General features: G+C 40.7%; 1 non-coding gene across 1 annotated transcript; it reads right to left on the bottom strand.

Moving 5' to 3' along the window:
• Positions 1-9,264: 9,264 nt before the first annotated feature.
• On the bottom strand, positions 9,265-9,371 carry LOC127124422 (small nucleolar RNA R71). Its single transcript, XR_007803915.1, has one exon. It is a non-coding gene; the product is annotated as a small nucleolar RNA R71 (small nucleolar RNA).
• Positions 9,372-9,898: the final 527 nt, after the last annotated feature.

A 9,898-nucleotide genomic window follows, 5' to 3' on the forward strand; every position in this document is an offset into this window, starting at 1 on the left:
TTTTAACTTTTCCCCCGAACAATCAAAGTATCATCCGCCTTAGCTTTACGAAGTAACCTTAGAAAACGGTATATCGATTCATAAGTCCATGTGGGATCGATATCTTTTAAAACTACGCGATAGAACTGTGCACTTGCAGTTTGTACCCCAATTTCGACTCATAAAGTCGCGATCAATACCTGATGATTAATGCGTTGCATACTGATTCCTTCCATCAATTCTTTCTTAAAACTAAATTTCTCCTAGATTTAATATTCTGCACCCGAACTTCTATTAATCATTCCCTTAGCTAAACATAGTGACGTTAGTAACACTAGTTTGACCATAGGTCCCTGTGGGATCGATATCTTTTAAAACTAAAACTGTAACACCCTTCTACCCAAACGACATATTTAAATAGATTATCAGAGTACAACATGTAGAAGAGTTTACATTTCTTACAACATAACAATTATCGCATCACAACATAAAACATATTATTTATTTTATTAAAACTTCGCAGCGGACAACAACATTAATATTATCATTCATCATATAACAATTCATAATAATGGTTCAACATTATCTCGACAAAACATCTCAGCATGTTAGTCATCATAAACAACGTAAATAATAATCAATTATCTATCGAATCCCATAACCCCGGTGTCACATGACCAGAGCATTTGACTCGACTCTGTAGAATAACTCTACACTTATTCTTCAAACCTCAACAATAGCTACTCCTCTTTATCTGCACATTGCTCATCATAGATGAACATAAACACATGCAGAAGGGGTGAGAATTACATTATTAAATAATAATATAACGACAGAAATATAAACATAAATATATTTCTCATATGCCAACACAGCTCATCATAATCATCATAATCAACATATTCATGAACATCAACAAAACAACATATCAAATGCAATGCACACACCCATGCATGACTCAACACGACTCGGTATACCCATTTTGTGACCAACTACAGGATCACCACTCCCAGATTCATCACCATAGAATCCGAGTTCCCCGCAAGGAACCAAGCCTCTCAACAAGCCCAGAGTCAACAACATCATTGGAACTCAGTCCGTTCATCACTAGGCATCGGCCTTTCATGAATGCATGCACACCAAGCATGCATCATAATCAACATAGCAACAACAACATCATATATTCATGTTATCATCATCATTAACACATTCTATCACAAAAGCATATCACATCATGCCACATAATCAAACACAGTATTATCACACTCTACTAATATCTATACCACTCAAAGCAACGGGAAATGATCCCTCGTATACCATGCATCAGCTAAGTTACCTCGCTCAGCCTAACCAACCAAAACTGCACAACAACAGCCCAGGAAAGACCACAAGTCTGCCCATACGCGTATTGCCTATGCCCATACGCGTATTACCCACGCCTGACCAAATCCATACGCGTATTGCCCATATCCATACGCGTATGCTACGCGTATCACATTCCCATACGCGTACCAACAGAGACCAAAACACGTTCAAAACATCATCTTCTTCATCCATACGCGTATTGCCTAGTGCCATACGCGTACCAGCAATCTCATACGCGTATTGCCTAGTGCCATACGCGTATGACCAGGAACCAGATTTCCAGATCTGCAATGGCTTTTTCTGCTACGAGATCTATCCAAATTCATCCTTCCACAGTCCAAATTTCACACAAAATCACTCATATCATCTAATACAAATAGTTCCCTATTCGATTTCACAAATCCTAACATCATTGCATATAATTTCTACGAATTCCTTCGATTAAAAACCCAATTTCGTTCATCCAATATTTCACCATTTTCAGCATATTATTGTTTAATAAGGTTCAGACCCCTTACCTCTTTGGATTGAAGGAAGCTCTGAGCAATCTTTGGCCTTTTCCTCTTCCTTCTCTTTCTCTTCAGCGTTTCTCCCCCCTTTCTCTGACTCTGAGGCAAAACACGTGAAAACAACCTGAGTCCTCCCTTTGGCCTCTTTTATCCAATTTCCACTTTTACCCTTCCACTCTTCATATTCCATTTATTTATTTAATTATTATTAAAATAAATAACATCTATAGTAATAATAAAAATAATCCAATAATTCAACTTTATTTAATTAAATTAATAAAATAATATTAACTCAATTAAATAATTCTCTTATTTTAATCGGGGTGTTACAACTCTCCCCCACTAAAAGAGTTTTCGTCCTCGAAAACATACCTCAAGCAAATAGAGCCGGATACGACTCCTTCATCTGATCTTCACGCTCCCAAGTCAAGCTCTCACCAGCTGGACCTCCCCAAACAACTTTCACTAGAGCAATCTTCTTACCTCTCAGGGTCTTCTCTTCTCGGTCATCTATCCGAATTGGCAACACCTCAACGGTCAAATTATCCCTCACCTGGATATCATCCTACTGAACAACATGCGAAGGATCCGCAATATATTTTCTCAACTGAGATACATGAAACACCTCATGCAGATTAGAAAGCGACGGCGGTAAAGCTATCCGATACGCCACTTCCCCAACCCTCTTCAAAATCTGATACGGACCCACAAACCTCGGAGTAAGCTTTTTAGACTTTAAAGCTCTACCCACACCTGTCGTCGGAGTAACTCTCAAGAACACATGATCTCCCTCTTGGAACTCAAGTGCCTTTCTCCTGTTATCATGATAACTCTTCTGACGACTCTGAGAAAACTTCATTTTCTCCTGAATCATCTTAACCCTTTCAGTCGTCTGCTGCACAATCTCAGGTCCGAGTACAACACCCTCACCTGATTCATACCAACACAATGGAGTTCTACACCTCCTACCATACAATGCTTCATATGGAGCCATACCGATACTAGCATGAAAACTATTATTATAAGTAAACTCCACCAACAGCAAATAACTATCCCAAGAACCACTCTGCTCCAACACACAAGCTCTCAACAAATCCTCCAAGGATTGGATAGTTCTTTCGGTCTGACCATCAGTCTGAGGATGATAAGCTGAACTCAACCTCAACTTAGTTCCCAACGCTTTCTGCAAACTTTCCCAAAATCTAGAAGTAAATCTGGGATCTCTATCAGATACAATACTGGATGGAATACCATGCAGCCTCACTATCTCCCCAATATACAACTCTGCCAACTTCTCTAAAGAGTGATTAATCCTCATCGGCAAGAAATGCGCCGACTTAGTCAATCGATCCACAATCACCCAAATAGAATCATTACCTTTCGTCGTCCTCGGCAATCCCGTCACAAAATCCATGGAAATGCTATCCCACTTCCATTCAGGAATCTTCAAAGGTTGCATCATACCTGCCGGTTTCTGATGTTCAATCTTTGACTTCTGACAAGTCAAACAGACATACACAAACTTAGCAACATCTCTTTTCATACCAGCCCACCAAAACAACTTCTTCAAATCTTGATACATTTTAGTTGCACCTGGATGGATGCTCAATCCACTCCTATGGCCCTCTTCAAGAATACTCTTTTTCAATTCAGACACCTCAGGAACACAAACTCTACCTTTAAATCGCAGGATGCCATTCTCATCAATCTCAAAATTACCACCATTACCCTGGTTAACCATAGTAATATGATCAACTAGAGCGACATCAACTTGCTGACCATTCCGAATATCTTCCAGAATTCCACTAGTCAACTTCAGCATACCCAACTTTACACTATCAGCGGAAACTTCACAACCCAAACTCATATCACGGAACTGTTCAATTAACTCAAGCTCCCGAACCATCATCATAGACATATGTAGAGACTTTCTACTCAGCGCATCTGCAACTACATTAGCCTTACCGGGATGATAACTCAATTCAAAGTCAAAATCCTTCAGTAATTCTAACCACCTTCTCTGCCTCATATTTAACTCTTTCTGATCAAACAGATACTTCAGACTCTTGTGATCACTGAACACTTCGAATCTGGAACCATACAGATAATGCCTCCACATTTTCAACACAAATACAACAGCTGCAAGTTCTTGATCATGCGTAGGATAATTCCTCTCATGAACTTTCAACTGTCTAGAAGCATAAGCTACAACTTTACCATTCTGCATCAAAACACCACCAAGACCCATCAAAGAAGCATCACAATAGACAACGAAGGACTCACCAGGAGTAGGCAAGATCAACACTGGAGCACTGGTCAACCGCCTCTTCAACTCCACAAAACTCGCTTCACAAGCTGCATCCCACACATACACTTGACCCTTCTTAGTCAACTGCGTCAACGGCAATGCCAACTTAGAGAAGCCCTCAATAAATCTGCGATAATAACCAGCTAACCCCAGAAAGCTGCGTATCTCAGTAGCAGACTTCGGAGTCTCCCACTGTAATACAGCATCAACTTTAGCCGGATCAACAGAAATCCCACCACTCGAAATCACATGGCCAAGGAAACTCACTTCCTTCAACCAGAACTCACATTTAGATAACTTCGCATATAATTTCTTTTCTCTTAACACCTGCAAAACAATTCTCAGATGTCCTGCATGCTCTTCTTCCGTCTTAGAATATATCAGTATATCATCTATGAACACCACAACAAAATCATCAAGGTACGGATGAAATATACGATTCATATATTCCATAAACACACCTGGAGCATTAGACACACCGAACGGCATCACAGTGTATTCATAATGACCATACCTCGTACGGAAAGCAGTCTTCGCAATATCATCTGCCTTCACTCGGATCTGATGATAACCCGACCGCAAATCAATCTTACTGAAAATATGAGCTCCAACCAACTGGTCCATCAAATCATCAATCCTCGGCAATGGATACCGATTCTTGATAGTCACCTTATTCAACTGCCGGTAATCGACACACAACCTCATCGTACCTTCTTTCTTCTTCACTAACAATACTGGTGCACCCCAAGGAGAAACACTTGGACGCACAAACTTCTTCTCAAGCAATTCTTCAAGTTGTTTCTTCAATTCAACTAATTCAGTTGCCGACATTCTATAAGGAGACATCGACACTGGACTCGTACCTGGTACTAAGTCAATGGCAAATTCGACTTCCCGTTCTGGAGGTAATTCACTTACATCCTCCGGAAACACATCCTGAAATTCACAGACAACAGGCAAATCTACACTCACCACTTTCTTATCCGCTTGCAGAGACGCAAATAAAGCGAATATCTGAGCTTCATCTTTCACAAAATCCCCCACCTGCTTAGCAGATAGAAATCTTGCCTCATCATTCTCTCCAACTTCAGAAAATCGCACCGTCTTCCTATAGCAGTTGATAAACACGCCATAGAATTCTAGCCAATTCATTCCCAGAATAATATCAATTTGGTGCAAGGGTAAGCACACCAAATCAACCACGAACTCTCTCTCAAAGATCGTCAAATGACAACCTCGACAGACAACAGAAGTCTTCACAGAACCATTAGCAGGAGTATCTATCACCATACTTCCGCCTAGGGACGACATAATCACACCAATCCTGGTCGCACACTCATACGAAATAAACGAATGAGTAGCACCAGTGTCAACAATAGCAAGCAATTCAACATTATTAATCAAGCAAGTACCTTTAATCAGATTATCTTCTTTAGGAGCTTCAGCCCCACTCAGAGCAAACACCCTACCAGTAGTATGAGCTGCAGTAGCCGCCTTCTTCGGTTTCGAGCACTGCGAACTGATATGGCCTTTCTCGCCACAATTAAAACATGTCGGACCAGCATCCTTACATTCCGTAACTCTATGACCAGCCTGACCGCATCGGAAACATCTCAGCACTTTCTTGGCACAGCTATCAGCACGGTGGCCTGGCTCGCCACACTTGAAACATTTACCAGCTATGGGAGATCCTCCCCCACTTGGCTTCTTCACATCTACCACTTTCTGCCTACCTTTACCATTCGGAGATGCATAAGGACTACCACGATCCTTATTCTTCTTCTCACTAAGACTCTTGTAGTGAGCAGTCCTAGCCTTGCTATCTTCATCAAATATCCTGCACTTGTTAACCAGTGTAGGAAACCTACGAATCTCCTGGTAACCAATGCCCTGTTTGATCTCGGGACGCAACCCGTTCTCAAACTTGACACACTTGGATTCCTCAGCATCAGCATTATTATAATGAGGACAATACTGCACCAGCTCCTCAAACTTCGAAGCGTAATCAGCAACAGACATGTTACCCTGCTTCAGTCCCAGAAATTCCATCTCCTTCTTACATCGCACATCAGCAGGAAAATATTTCTCCAGAAAGGCCGTCTTGAACCTTTCCCAAGTCATCTCAGCACCTGGTACTTCAATCCTCTGTCGAGTGTTATCCCACCAGTTTTCAGCCTCTTCAGATAACATATGCGTACCAAACTGCACCTTCTGTGCTTCCGTACACGTCATCACCCGGAAAATCTTCTCAATTTCCTTCAGCCAAATCTGAGCACCATCTGGATCATAGCGCCCCTTGAATGTAGGAGGGTTATTCTTCAGAAACCTTCCCAAATTCCTAAACTCGTCGACCGGCGGATTCTGCTGCGCCTGCATAGCCTGCGCCATAGCAGCCAAAGCCTCAGCAATCGCACGGTCATTTTCTCCAGCCATACTCTGCACGACACAACTACAACCGTTAAATATCGACAGTGTCATTTACACTAATCGACCAACAGGGAAAACATCACATTATGACTCGACTGGACTGACCATGCTCTGATACCACTAATGTAACACCCTTCTACCCAAACGACATATTTAAATAGATTATCAGAGTACAACATGTAGAAGAGTTTACATTTCTTACAACATAACAATTATCGCATCACAACATAAAACATATTATTTATTTTATTAAAACTTCGCAGCGGACAACAACATTAATATTATCATTCATCATATAACAATTCATAATAATGGTTCAACATTATCTCGACAAAACATCTCAGCATGTTAGTCATCATAAACAACGTAAATAATAATCAATTATCTATCGAATCCCATAACCCCGGTGTCACATGACCAGAGCATTTGACTCGACTCTGTAGAATAACTCTACACTTATTCTTCAAACCTCAACAATAGCTACTCCTCTTTATCTGCACATTGCTCATCATAGATGAACATAAACACATGCAGAAGGGGTGAGAATTACATTATTAAATAATAATATAACGACAGAAATATAAACATAAATATATTTCTCATATGCCAACACAGCTCATCATAATCATCATAATCAACATATTCATGAACATCAACAAAACAACATATCAAATGCAATGCACACACCCATGCATGACTCAACACGACTCGGTATACCCATTTTGTGACCAACTACAGGATCACCACTCCCAGATTCATCACCATAGAATCCGAGTTCCCCGCAAGGAACCAAGCCTCTCAACAAGCCCAGAGTCAACAACATCATTGGAACTCAGTCCGTTCATCACTAGGCATCGGCCTTTCATGAATGCATGCACACCAAGCATGCATCATAATCAACATAGCAACAACAACATCATATATTCATGTTATCATCATCATTAACACATTCTATCACAAAAGCATATCACATCATGCCACATAATCAAACACAGTATTATCACACTCTACTAATATCTATACCACTCAAAGCAACGGGAAATGATCCCTCGTATACCATGCATCAGCTAAGTTACCTCGCTCAGCCTAACCAACCAAAACTGCACAACAACAGCCCAGGAAAGACCACAAGTCTGCCCATACGCGTATTGCCTATGCCCATACGCGTATTACCCACGCCTGACCAAATCCATACGCGTATTGCCCATATCCATACGCGTATGCTACGCGTATCACATTCCCATACGTGTACCAACAGAGACCAAAACACGTTCAAAACATCATCTTCTTCATCCATACGCGTATTGCCTAGTGCCATACGCGTACCAGCAATCTCATACGCGTATTGCCTAGTGCCATACGCGTATGACCAGGAACCAGATTTCCAGATCTGCAATGGCTTTTTCTGCTACGAGATCTATCCAAATTCATCCTTCCACAGTCCAAATTTCACACAAAATCACTCATATCATCTAATACAAATAGTTCCCTATTCGATTTCACAAATCCTAACATCATTGCATATAATTTCTACGAATTCCTTCGATTAAAAACCCAATTTCGTTCATCCAATATTTCACCATTTTCAGCATATTATTGTTTAATAAGGTTCAGACCCCTTACCTCTTTGGATTGAAGGAAGCTCTGAGCAATCTTTGGCCTTTTCCTCTTCCTTCTCTTTCTCTTCAGCGTTTCTCCCCCCTTTCTCTGACTCTGAGGCAAAACACGTGAAAACAACCTGAGTCCTCCCTTTGGCCTCTTTTATCCAATTTCCACTTTTACCCTTCCACTCTTCATATTCCATTTATTTATTTAATTATTATTAAAATAAATAACATCTATAGTAATAATAAAAATAATCCAATAATTCAACTTTATTTAATTAAATTAATAAAATAATATTAACTCAATTAAATAATTCTCTTATTTTAATCGGGGTGTTACAAAAACGACTGGACTGTACACTTGTAGTCAAGTACCCGATAGACTATATTTTATATATAGCCAGACCAGCATCAAGTTTTTGGTGCCGTTGCTGGGGACCTGTTTTAGTCGAATAGTGCGATTCTTTCGTTGCACGGTATAGACTAAGGTAAAAATAAAAACTAATTTACTCTCCCTTATTTCCCCGATTGTATGCCAAGTACTCGCTCACAAGGCGATAACTTAGCACCACCAATCCAAGAATTAGAGTGTTTCTTATACGTAAGACGCCGAATACAAGAATATCAACAAAAGTACGATATTCTCGATATCTTCTCTCCTACTAAACTAGAAGAAAAACCAACCATGGTTGAAGAAGGACCACTGAATTGTCCTCTTAAATTCTACGCTACCCCGTCCCAACAAGAACCTCACAATAACATTGCTGCCCCCGCTATCAATCAAAACGATTTCGAGCTAAAACCCTCATTATTATCAGCCGTCCAACAACATCAATTTTCCGGAAATCCTACGGACGATCCTAATGAACACCTGACCAAGTTTGTGTAGTACGCAGACACTGTAAAGGCGAATGGTGTATCTCAAGATGCGATAAGACTGCGCCTCTTTCCTTTCTCACTAAGAGACAGAGCTTGGGCTTGGTTGCAATCCTTGCCCTCCAACTCAGTTACAACATGAGAAGAATTGAAGAACGTTTTCTTATCCCGATATTTTCCGCCAAGCAAAACTGCTATGCTGAGAGCTCAAATCAGCGGATTTCGACAAAAAGATGTAGAATCTCTCTAGGAAACGTGGGAGAGATATAAGGACATGATGAGGATATGTCCACATCACGATCTCGAAGACTGGGTGATCATTCACACATTTTACAATGGGCTTCTGTATAACACAAGACTGACAGTAGAGGCTGCCGCGGGCGGTGCACTTATGGACAAGCCATACAACGAAGCCTATCAACTCATTGAAAACATGGCCCCAAACCATTACCAATGGGGAGGTGAAAGAACTCCAGTAGAAAATTTCCAAACAAAAGGTGGAATGTACGAAATCAGTAGCCTTGACCATGTTCATGCCAAGGTAGATGCCCTTGTTAAAAAATTAGACAACTTGACCATACCACCCGAAGCCACCGTGGCTGCTGTAACTCCAAACTGTGAGTTATGTGGAAACCCTGGACACACTGCACAAGAATGTCAAATATTAGTAGGAGTCCCAATCGATCAAGTAAACTACGCACAAGGAAATCCCTATTCGAATACCTATAATCCAGGGTGGAAAATCATCCTAATTTTTCATATAAGAATAACAACGCCCTGTATGCACCTGGCCAAGCATCAGCTGTTCCGCCTGGATATCAAAAGCCAGC

Source organism: Lathyrus oleraceus, chromosome 2 (genome assembly GCF_024323335.1).
Source record: "Lathyrus oleraceus cultivar Zhongwan6 chromosome 2, CAAS_Psat_ZW6_1.0, whole genome shotgun sequence".
In the NCBI taxonomy this organism is placed as follows: domain Eukaryota; kingdom Viridiplantae; phylum Streptophyta; class Magnoliopsida; order Fabales; family Fabaceae; genus Lathyrus; species Lathyrus oleraceus.